General features: G+C 47.2%; 1 protein-coding gene across 1 annotated transcript in view; it reads right to left on the reverse strand.

Annotated features, from left to right (window-relative positions):
* Window positions 1-223: 223 nt before the first annotated feature.
* Window positions 224-12443, reverse strand: part of FBXW11 (F-box and WD repeat domain containing 11) — a 181692-nt gene continuing 169472 nt past the window's right edge. The window contains exon 14 of the mRNA XM_061129461.1: window positions 224-381. The gene's annotated coding sequence lies outside the window, so the exon portion shown is untranslated. The remainder of the gene's footprint in view (window positions 382-12443) is intronic.

The following is a 12443-nucleotide window of genomic DNA, read 5'->3' on the forward strand; positions in this document are numbered from 1 at the left end:
CCTTGTGTCCCAAACAAAGCCTCCCAAATTGTGAGCATTATAATCTTCAAAAACATTTTTTAGTTTCATTTTAACTTGATTTTATCCAGCAAACCAGCAAATACAAGCTAGAATGAATCTGGATAAACGGTTTCACTTTCTTTCTACTCCTTCCTTCCCCCCAACCAAGGTGGTAGGAAGGGACAAGAAGGGAAGCTTGAGCTAAATATAATAGGGAGTACAGTTGTTCCTCAGTGTCTGTGGGGGATTGGTTCCAGGACACCCCTGCAGATACTGAAATCCATGGAGGGCCTTTGCTGGTGGTCCAGTGGTTAAGACTTCGCCTTCCAGTGCAGAAGGTGAGGGCTGGATTCCTGGTCAGGCAGCTAAGATTCCACAAGCCTTCCAGGAAAAAAACAGAACATAAACAACTGAAGCAATACTGTAACAAGTTCAATGAAGACTTTTAAAATGGCCCACATCAAAAAAAAGTCTTAAAAAATAAGATCCATGGATACTCAACTCCCTTATAGTACAAAATGACACAGTATAATTGGCCCCCATATCTATGATTGCAAAATGCAGATTTTGGATTGCAAATTGCAACTGCAGATGTTGGAGGACTAACTGTACCAACAGGACTTACCACAGAGTGTGTCTGCATGGTACTCAAATGTCTTCCCTAAAGTAGCCTTGAAAGAAATTGGGGTTGGAGGCTCCTACAGACATGTGACCTGGAGAAGAGTCTCAGGCAGGAGTTAAGGGGTCTTGGTTTTAGCCCAGCTCTGCCTCTAGTTCATGGTGACCTTGGGCATGTCCCTTCCCCCTCTTTCTTCAAATGTATCTCTTTCTTCAAATGTAAATGAAGAGTTAGATTAGCAGATCTCTGAGCCCTTTTCCAGTTAGAATTGGCGGTGATCACATATGATTCTGTGGGTCTGTATACATACTGCTTTGAGTGCTCTGTGAGGCACCTATGGGTACATTTAATATATGAGTTGAACATTGTATTCACCAGAATTCTTAAAGAAAAATGTATTTGTTGGAGGATGTCAGTCTCCATGGCTACAGGTGGCTCAGTGGCAAAGAATTCATCTGCCAGTGCAGGAGACGCAGGTTCTACCCCTGAGTCAGGAAGATCCCCTGGAGAAGAGAATGGCCACCCACTCCAGTATTCTTGCCTGGAAAATTCCATGGACAGAAGAGCCTAGTGGGCTACAGTCCATGGGACTGCAAAGAGTCAGACACATACACATCAGCCTCCATAGGCACCCGAATGCAGTGTTCTTGTCAGAGGAAAGGAGATAACTTTGCTTATTTTTCCAGAGAGAAGAGAAAAGGGAAGCCATGATAGACCCACAGGATGCTGGGAGGCTGTGTGGGTTTGTAGAGCAACCCTTCCCATAGCTCCGCTGTCAGTGACATCGCTAAGCACATGGCAGGCTTGGGAGCAGATTTTCTTGTGAAAATTGGTGAAAGGCTCAAGCTCCCTGCACAGACCCACATCAGCCAGTCAGTCCCAAGACAGTGCAGGCAGATGCAGGGGCCAGGCGGGAGAGGCGTATCGGGGAGCACGCACTCCACTTTCACACCAAGGGCAGGGAACGGGGGCTTCAGTTTCATTGAACCCAATCTCCAGGATGCAGGAGAGAGCCCTAGCTGACAGACACATCCTATCTTCTATAACATGTGGAAGACCGCTAAGGCCATACACCGCCTGCATGAGACGACCACGCGGGGCAGACGCGGCTCTCCCCTCCTCCCTAACTGGGACTCCTGCTCCGGGACTGGGCCTGCAGCCGCTGACCCTGGTTGACACCCCCACCCCCACCCCCTCCTGAGGGAGGGCGCCCTCAACCACAGGCTGGATGAGTCGCTGAGTCTGGCAGTGGGTGTTCTGGCCACACGGCCCTCTCTACCCACTGCATCGGCTTTGCACGCTGGAAACCATTTCCCCCTCCCCTGATTGAAAACAAGGTTGAATTCATAATTTTACAATTTTTCAAAACTGCCTAACTCCAAGCGGGGGTGGGGGGGGTGGGGGGGGGGCGGAGGAGGGAGCTTTCAGTAACCCCTATCCGGTAGCCAAGAATTAGCAAGGAAAACACTGTTTCCCGCTCTCTAATTGATGCCTCTGCCAAGGGCCCCAGGTATGCCGGCTCCTGAACACACGTCTTTGGGGAATTAGTCTCAAGAAACATATCCCCTAGGCCATGTGCACTTCTGGTCGCCTGCAGGACTCCCTGAGGCCTTCTTGATGCTAATTTTCTTAATACAAAACCATTCCTTTTTTCGAAATGAAAAATGACTTGTTAAACCCCTCTCAGGTCCCCTTTTTTCTCTGTCCTCCCAGAGAAACACATTAAAGTAAACAAACTTGAGATGTAAAATGAAAACAGGGGCCCCTCTAGCACCTGCAGGGTTTTACCAGCTCACATTACAAAGCCCTGTCTGAAGTGGCCCGAGAACTGTTTCCATTACAAATAGCCAGTTTCTCTTGAAAGTCAGGCAAAAGCCAAATTAGGCAGATTACATCAGGATCTATTTTCCTGTAGCATAAGTTCTTTGGAAACACCTGCCTGACATATTTCAGACGTGTGCCGAGGCGAGCCAGGCCCTCGGTGGTTTCCAGGGCTCGTCAGAGTCTCAACAAAAATGGGTGTTTGGGTTTCACCGAGTAAAACTGGGTGAGATGCCTGCATGGAATCTGAGTTGCTGCAGACTGACTTTCTGGCGCCTCTGAAGAGACGTTTTAACCAGCTCTGTCCCTGCCACACTTGGTGTGGCCAAGAGAGTCCTGGCACCCAGGCAACCTGTCTCCGAACCTCTGCTGGGTGCCGGGGGGAGAAACGCTAGGGATGTGTGGTCAGGGCCCAGATGGAGTCGGGGTGTGTTCTCACTCGGTGGGAAATGCTGAAATTAGAGAAGAGCCTGCTGGGGAGCTGAAAGAAGCACTGATGCAGGCAGGTGCTGCTCAAGTCAAAGCCTGCGGCGGGGTGGGGGGCAGTGAAGGAGATAGGACACCACACACCTCCTGGCTTTCCCTAAACCCTAATTAACATTCTGCCCTTGACAACCCTCTCCCCACGGAGACTTTTTTATACATTTTTTACTACCCAGTAATTATGAATAATTGAGTTTTTTAAATGATCAGCATTGCTTAGAAAGTGTCCGGTCAAGTGGGTTAATTACAATTATGGTAAATCCAAAGTGGAACACTATCTAGCCACTCCAGTGAGTCAGGGAGAATGACAGAAATTTTTGTGGAAAGACCTCTAAGGTATACCTACCTAGTGAGAAAAACAGAGGTGTAAAACAATAGAAATAAGATGAGCCCACTTATTTAAAAGGGTGTTGTGCAGGGAGCAGAGGTATGTACACGAAAATGCACAGAAAGTGGACCAGGAAAAAGGATAGCAGACTGTTAACAGTGATCACCACTGGGGGAGGAATTGGTGGGGGATAAAAGAGAGGAGAGGGAGGCTGTCATAGTCTCTTCAGAATATGCTTGAAATGTTTACAAGGAGAGTGGAGTCATGTAATACTTGTGTAAAGAGAATGTCCTTAATGAAATAATATAAAAGTACTCCAATAAAAATTAATTAAAAAAAAAAAGGTGACTTAAGACGAGACGGAAATTTAAAAAGAGATATACAGCTGATTCACTTTGGGGTACAGCAGAACCTAACACAACATCGCAAAGCAACGACGCTCCAATAAAAACCAATTTTAAAAAGTACATGTATACACTACCATATATAAAATAGATAGGACCTACTGTGCCGCACAGGGAACTATACTCAATATTTGATGATAACCTCTAAGAGGAAAGAATCTGGAAAAAATAGATATATGTGTAGGTATACAGCTTCCCTGGTGGTTCAGAAGGTAAATAATCCACATGCAGTGCCGGAGACCTGAGTTCAATCCCTGGGTTGGGAAGATCACCTGGAGAAGGAAATGGCAACCCACTCCAGTATTCTTGCCTGGAGAATCCCATGGACAGAGGAGCCTGGTGGTTACAGCCCACGGGTTCACAGAGTCAGACACGACTAAGCATGCACAAGCACACACGTGTGTGTGTAACTGGATCACTATGCTGCACGCCTGAAACTAACACAACATTGTAAATCAATTATATTTCAGTTAAAAAAAAAAACTGTGTGTTGGGGGCAGTGAGTCAGCACTCCCATTGAGTTCCTAAACCCCAAAGACTAAAGAACCTATAACTCCAAGTGTGCAATGGGCCCGGGGCATTACTGGATGTTCTTGCACCCTGACTGGGTCAAACACTGATGCATGTGTGAAGCACGCGGGCCGGGGAAACCATCCATCAGCGATGAGAATGTACCTAACGGCACGTGAGGATAGAAGCACTAAGACCCACTAGCCTGGACTGACACCCTGACTCGGCCATCCCCATGCAATAGGACTTGGGACACGTCCCTTGACCTCTCTGTGCCTCATTGTCTCAGCCATAAAATGGGGTGAGAATGGAAGCATCTGATAAAGTGGTGGTGGGGATTAGAATAGAGAAATCAAGTGAAAGCAGTTAGCACAGGAAACGGCGCCCAGTGAATAAAATATGAGCTACTGTTGAGATTGGACACACTGTAAAGTTTCCTCTTACACTTATACGTTCTAAACGAATACATGATGGGATCCAATGCAACAGAATTGGAACATTTCCCCTTAAATCAAGGATGTGGATTAATGCTGCCACTGGCAGAGTAGGACCACACAAGCATCCCATGTCTGAATGGAGCAGAACTGGGTCCTTTCATACTCATCAGAGAGCTCTTTACTCTGTAGGGAGAGACCCAAGATATGCAGACACAAGACTCCGGTGTGCCTCGGGTGAAATATTCCAACAGGTCACCCAGAAGGCCAAGAGCAGACAGCAAAGCCAGAGGAAGGCGCTGAACAGGACTCCGAAGGCCGGGGGTGTAGGTCATCTGGCAGCTGGGAGTAGCGACCTCGAGGTTTTGGAAGGAGCATGGGCAGGGGCAGAGAGGCGCTTCACCCCAGCCGGGGCACCTTGCCAGGGTGCACCAGCTGTGTTAGGAGACCAGGGTTGAACTAAACAGTCAGACTTGCTTAAAGCCAGGAAATTACTGACCTGGAGAGCAACCGTAGACGACTGTCAAACACAGCGCGTGTCAGCTCCAACCTGCCTCCTCTCCCAACCAGCAGGAATCTGAACTCTGCAAACTCTGAAATCAGCCCCCTGGACTCCTTTGTCTCACACACCCCAGCCCAGATCGTCAGCACAATTCCCCCGGTAGGGCTTTTATGACTGGTGATGATGTAAGGAGGCAGAGAAAACACAGCTGGGCCTGCATGCAATTTACAGAGAGGGCGCTGGGGGAACGTGTGCCTGTCCCCAAACAGCGGCCATACAGATGATCAGCTCCCCCCAGGATGCTGAAAGTCCCCACCACCTCTCACAGAAGGAAACACGTGGTTTAGACCAACGAGACATAGCTTTCAGTTTTTAAAAAATCAGATGTAGGCATTTTAAAAGCACTGCAATGTTTGGGGTGCTCCTTCCTTGCCCCCAACATCAGTGAGTTTTCATTGTTGCCAAACTGACCCATTAAATACCACTCTCAAATCCATCACTTTCTCGAATCCTCCATACCATCTCCTGGGTTGGGCTGCATCATCTCTCACAGTCTATAACCACCTTCTAACTATTCTTCCTGCCTTCAGTCTTGGTTCCTCTAATCAGTCTCCACCACATAGCCAGAGAGATTCTCTCAAAAAATCACATCTGTCTCTCTCTTATTAAAACCTTCAATGGCTCCCTATTGCTTCCAGAATAAAGCTTAAACTCCTCTGTATGCATGCAGTCCATTCTTGTTATTCAGAGAAGTCCTGTTCTATACTCACCACCAATAGTTAACACAGAACCATTGCTCTTAGAGGAAATACAAATTTAAAGTTTTACGCGCTTTTTGGTGTCATCGTCATCGCTGTTGTTAACCAATAAATGAATAACCTTATTGTATGTTTTTCTCTTTAACTGTAATATATATTTAACATATATTGCTGATTCATCATTAACATTGAACCACAGGACCATAACTCATGCCTCAATAAGCTTTTCCAATGCAAGTATTTTCTGCATAAGACACAGGATGTGATCACCCTTCTGGAGCTAGGAAAAGTAAATGGCACTACAGGACAATGCTTGGGGGCCATTTGAAATAGAAAAATCGCCATCAAAAATGGGACAAGTGAAAGTGAAGTCAAAGTCTCTCAGTCATGTCTGACTTTTTGTGACCCCACAGACTGCAGCACACCAGGCTTCCCTGTCCATCACCAACTCCTGGAGCTTACTCAAACTCAATGTCCGTTGAGTCGGTGATGCCATCCAACCATCTCATCCTCTGTTGTTCCTTTCTCCTCCCACCTTCAGTCTTTCCCAGCATCGGGGTCTTTTCCAATGAGTCAGCTCTTAGCATCAGGTGGCCAAAGTATTGGAGTTTCAGCTTCAACATCAGTCCTTCCAATGAATATTCAGGACTGATTTCCTTTAGGATTGACTGGTTTGATCTCCTTGCAGTACCGGTTTGATCTTCTTGCAGTCCAAGGGACTGTCAAGAATCTTCTTCAACATGACAGTTCAAAAGCATCAGTTCTTCCGCGCTCAGCTTTCTTTATGGTCCAACTGTCACATCCATACATGACTACTGGAAAAACCATAGCTTTGACTAGACTAATGTCTCTGCTTTTTAATATGCTGTCTAGGTTGGTCATATCTTTTCTTCCAAGGAGCAAGTGTCTTTTAATTTTTTGGCTGCAGTCACCACCTGCAGTGATTTTGGAGCCCCCCCAAAAAAGTGAAGTCAAAATCGCTCACTCATATCCAACTCTTTGTGACCCTATGGAGTGTAGCCCAGCAGGCTCCTCTGTCTACGGAATTCTCTAGGCAAGAATACTGGAGTGGGCAGCCATCCCCTTCTCCAGGGGATCTTCCTGACCCAGGGATCGAGCCTGGGTCTCCTGCATTGCAGGCCGTGTCTTTACCATCTGAGCCACCAGGGAAGCCCTCAGAATGGGACTAACGTGGCTCTAAACAGACCAGAGAAAGGACACTTATTTATAGTGCGAGAGCTGAAACCACGGGGCAGAGTGCTGCCGTGTTAGTTCTCAGCCATGAATGTGACCAGTGGACGACTCACATTTTTCATTGCTCTCTGCTGCTGCTGCGTCGCTTCAGTCGTGTCTGACTCTGTGCGACCCCATAGATGGCAGCCCACCAGGCTCCCCAGTCCCTGGGATTCTCCAGGCAAGAACACTGGAGTGGGTTGCCATTTCCTTCTCCAATGCGTGAAAGTGAAAAGTGAAAGTGAAGCCGCTCAGTCATGTCCTACTCTTAGCGACCCCATGGACTGCAGCCCACCAGGCTCCTCTGTCCATGGGATTTTCCAGGCAAGAGTACTGGAGTGGGGTGCCATTGCCTTCTCCGTCATTGCTCTCTACATGTCCATAAATGTCACAGAAGCACTGTGAGTATTAATTTTGAGGTTGCAAATAAATTTTGAGTAAGTAAATTTGTAAATATGAAATCTGCAAATAACAGAGACGAATTGCATTTTTTACCATTGCTTGCTCAACACCTCTTTGTCCTGTTTCCACCTGGAGCAGAGTGAACATTAAAGGTGAGCACACAACTGCACGTCCAGTCCCAATGTCCCGTGGGCTTGGCTTCAGTGACCGGCCCAGAGCACAGCACGTGGCTGGAGCACAGTCAGTCAGAGCCCTCTCCTGGGATTTTTCTACTGGAGGTGGGAGGGAAGAGTCTTGGATTTGGGGGAAAGACTTGGAAGAAGTGACTCTGGGCTGCTGCTGACCATGTTCCTTTTTATGTTGGCTCCCGGTGGTGGGGAAGCATATAACTGAGGTAGGGAGAACGTGAGAGAAAGAGACCAGGAATTGTCGAGTCTGATTTTCCTTTACCTCTTCCCTCAAGTCCCCAGAATCCTTCAACAAACCCTCTTTCTTGCCTCTTACAACAAAGAGTCCATACTAACACTAACAGGAGGGTCCACCCCGGCTGGCCCCATCCCCCTTAGTTTCTGTCATGCTCTTATTTCAGAAGGGACATCCCATGACAGAAACGCTCAGAGTTCCCTGCACATGCTCTGCAGCTCCTTATCCCCACATTGCCTCCAGCTCTTCCCTCTGCCTGGAACCCACTTCCTTCATTCCTGAGTTCCATCATCCCGTCCTTCTCTGACCTCTCAGGCCAGGCTGTCGGCCTCTCTCTTCAGGGGCTCTGTTGGACCCAGACCAGAGTTCCATCTCTTTGGGTTTCCTGCAAAGCCCAGACCCAGCTCCTCTCCTAGTTCAACACATGACCGTGAACTTACCAATTTATAGAACTTGAGCTCCCTGAGGGCAAAACTAGTTCATTCATCATGTAGCTGGGGCCCAGTGCCCTGAGGACACCCAGTGGAAGTGTGGCGAACTGTTGAATTTGGGGCCTGAAGTGCCAAATCCAAGACTCTGTTGCTACTCCTTTCCTGAGGCTAAGTGAATGCTGCCGAATTAGGCCTTCATAAAACCCGTCATATCTGAGCAACAACTTGCAGCTCAGAAAGCCGTTCCACACGCATGATTTCGTACAAGGGTCATGAGAGCCCTGGGAGGCAGCTGTATCGTTTTCTCCCTTTAAGAAACAGACTCACAGAAGGAGAGTCCGGCTGTCCAGGACGCGTAACTAACCGGTAACGGGGCAAGACATGGAATGCAGGCTTCCGGCTCTAAGGCCAGTGGGTTCTGGACCATGATGAGAAGTCAGACCCTTCTTTGATTGACTGTTTGTTTGATTGACTGATGTGCCTGTCAACTCCATCTCACATGGATGAAAAATTGAGGGAAATGTGCCACATGTGGGAGAGGAGAGTGGCCTGTCCTATGCTAGGGGAACTCGTGGTGTCTTGGAGAAAGGAACACCTCTCTTTTACTAGCCCCAGTCAACAGGTACTTGGTCAAAAACTCAACGTAAAATAATATATTCAGCCTTTAGGGAATATTTTTCACATGTTTTAAATACCTGCAGGCCCTGTCCCATGCAGTCCTCACCGCCTAGGTGACCAGCTCATGGTTTTGCCAAGAATGTCCCAGGTTTCAAAGTGAAAGTCCTGGTACTTCCCTAGTGATCCAGTAGTCAAGAATCTGCCTGCCAGTGCAGGGAACACGGGTTCGATCCCTGGTCCAAGAAGATCCCACATGCCACAGAGCAACTAAGTCCATGGGCCACAGCTACTGAGCCCATCCTCCAGAGCCCATGAGCTGCAGCTACCGAAGCCTGCGCACCTAGAGCCCATGCTCTGCAACAAGAGAGGTCCCTGCAGTAAGAAGGCAACACACTGCAGCAAAAAGTAGCCCCTGCTCAGAGCAACTAGAGAGAGCCCCCACAAAGCAACGAAGACCCAGCACACGCCAAAATTTTTTTTAATAAAAAAACTAAAAGCCCTACATCTCAGGAACTCCTTCAACCATGGGCAAACCAGGAGGGTTAGGTGGTCCTCACACCTCGTGACAATGACCTCCAGGGCTGCTGTTGCTCCCATGTTACAGATGAGGCGACTGAGGCTTAGAAGGGAAACTGGCTGCAAAGGTCACACAAGTACTGAGCAGAGGAGCCAAGGTACAAGCCAACATCCCTCTGATTCTAGAGCACTTCCCAACCCTCAGCAAGGCCTCTCCTATCAACCATGTAACCAACCAGTCAGTCATCAGGAATGGATTAGCAAAATTGAGGCGTCATGCAGGAAGAGTGGGTGTCAGGCCACAAACATGACACAGTGTGTAAAAGGGGAAACAGTGCATCTAACCACCATTCCTTGGGCGTACATTTCTCATCTGATCTTCACTACAGTTGTGTCTCCACAGGGCTTCCAGATCAGCTAGAGGAACAACAAGCTTGACAGATGTTTTCCCCACTGAATTGGCCCATGATTTGACTGTAACTGTGTCTGTACCCGACGCCAAAACAACAGGCCAATTAATCCAACTCCATTGGCCAATACGGTGGAAAGAGAAAATAAACAAAGACGGTCGTCTCAGTGAGATGACCCAGTTGAGGACTGAATCTGGCTCGTTAATTCCCCACACTGACCAGCAGACTCAGTTGTATCAGGTCACCTTAAGGCCCTTGGCAGACTCATTTGAACTATTTGAATTAATCAGTCCTGTTGGCAAGATCTATCAGTGGCCCCTACCTTCTCAACTGTAAAAGACTAGATCAGCTTGATGATGGGAGTTGTACGCTTTCCACGTTATGTAAGGACTGCCCATGCTAAATGCTTGCTGGGAATCATTACTTTCAAAGTTCATTATGTAAGGCACTAGCTCATGCATTATGAGCAGACCAGGGCAAAAATGACATTTAAGATATTGCACAAGTTTTAGAACTAGTGGCTCTACAAATAAACAGTGATTTTTAAAAGAAATGGGGAAAAAAGAATTTATAAACCCAATAAAGATGCAACAGGAGCCAGTGAAGATGAAAGGAAAAAATTTAAAGCTGTGGTGAGCTACCTTCTGAAGCCCTCAGAACACTCAAATCCAGAATAATTCCTCACACAGAAGAATGAAGGGTATATTCTTAGAAATGCCAACCAACAACTTACCCTCTCCTCCTGCCCCACCCATCACCACCACTGAGCTGTTTGGATTTCATGTGTGAAGTAAGATGAAGCCAGCAAAGAATTTCACTGAAGAGGAACCCAACTGTCCATTCCTTCTCTGGCCTTTTAAGCAGACTCCATCCAGATACTTATCCCAGCTGCCTGGGGCATATTATACATCTTCCTTGCTTGCTGCACACCCAGATCACACCAGCTTACCCATTAGAATAGCCAATGATGGGTAAGGTGTATTAAGCACTAACCATACACCAAGCCCTGTTGTAAGCACTTTGTATACATCATCCTACATAATCCTCACCAAATTTCAAGATAACTGCTATGATCAAGCTCAATTTAAAATTGAGGCACAGAGAAATGAAATGCCTTTTCCCATGGTCTCACAGTGGTGAAGTTGGGATTTGAAACCCAAGGTCTGATTCTAGAATTTTTTGTTTTGAACACCTGTTCTCCACCCCCTGGACTTTCCAGTCATTGGTGCCATATCTGGCTCCCACTTTCTGCCCTAGGTTCTCCTTATTTGGGGAGTCCTAGTTGGGAGACTGAGCTGGGACTGAGTGTGCTAGTGTGACCACAGGGTCAACTGGGTCAATAGCTGCAAGAGAGAGGAGGTTTTTGTAAACAGCAAAGAATCAAGGCTCAGGGGTTTGCATCTGTTTCCTTTCAAGAGAGAAGCTAAAGACAGAAGCCAAAAAGAGCTAGGTATGTATGTCAAATGCTTCAGAGAGCAAATAAAAGAAAACCCAATTCAAATCAGCTTGAGATAGTCATTTTATCAGTTCATATAAGAGCCTGCTCCTTGGAAGGCAAGTTATGACAAACCTAGACAGTGTACTAAAAAGCAGAGACATCCAAGGTCTCTACAGTCAAGGCTGTGGTTTTTCCAGTAGTTATGTATGGATGTGAGTTGGACCATAAAGAAGGCTGAGCACCGAAGAATTGATGCTTTCGAATTGTGGTGCTGGAGAAGACTCTTGAGAGCCCCCGGGACTGCAAGGTGATCCAACCAGTCAATTCGAAAGGAAATCAACTCTGAGTATTCACTGGAAGGACTGATGCTAAACCTAAGATGGCTCCAATACTTTGGCCACCTGATGTGAAGAACCAACTCATTGGAAAAGACCCTGATGCTGGGAGAGATTAAAGCAGAAGGAGAAGGAAACGACATAGAATGAGTTGGTTAGATAGCATCACCAACTCAATGGATGTGAGTTCGAGCAAATCCAGGAGATAGTGAAGGACAGAGGAGCCTGGTAAGCTGCAGTCCATGAGGTTGCAAAGACTCAGACTCAACAACCGAATAACAAGAACAAATAAGAGTAAGTGTTGTGGAGGGTGTGGGGTGGGTATTTCAAGTTCACTTGATTCAGTGACTCAACATATCATCAAGAACTTGGGGTCTTTCAGTCCTTCCATCTACCATCCACAGTGTCAACTTCATCCCCAGCCTGGCTCTCCTGTGTCTATGAGAAGACTGTCAGCAGCAGGCAAAGCTATCATATCCTCATGAGGTTTGCTGGGAGAGGAAGAGAGCCTGGCTCCCTATGACCCTCTCAAAACAGTAAGAAACCTTTTATTCTCAGAACATACCCTCTGCACTCTGCCTGGAATGCATCCTGGCCCAAACACAGTGTGAATCCCCAAGGAACATTGACTGGATTGGCCCCTTGAAGGTCTTTGGCTATGGGAGCTCACAAGATGCTAGGTCATCATGCAGACATCTTGAGCACACAGAGGTCATCAGTGGCACTGATGCTGTCCATGCACCTGCTCGAGTAGGATTTTGGGACAACAAATATTACT

Source organism: Dama dama, chromosome 25 (assembly GCF_033118175.1).
Source record: "Dama dama isolate Ldn47 chromosome 25, ASM3311817v1, whole genome shotgun sequence".
Classification (NCBI taxonomy): domain Eukaryota; kingdom Metazoa; phylum Chordata; class Mammalia; order Artiodactyla; family Cervidae; genus Dama; species Dama dama.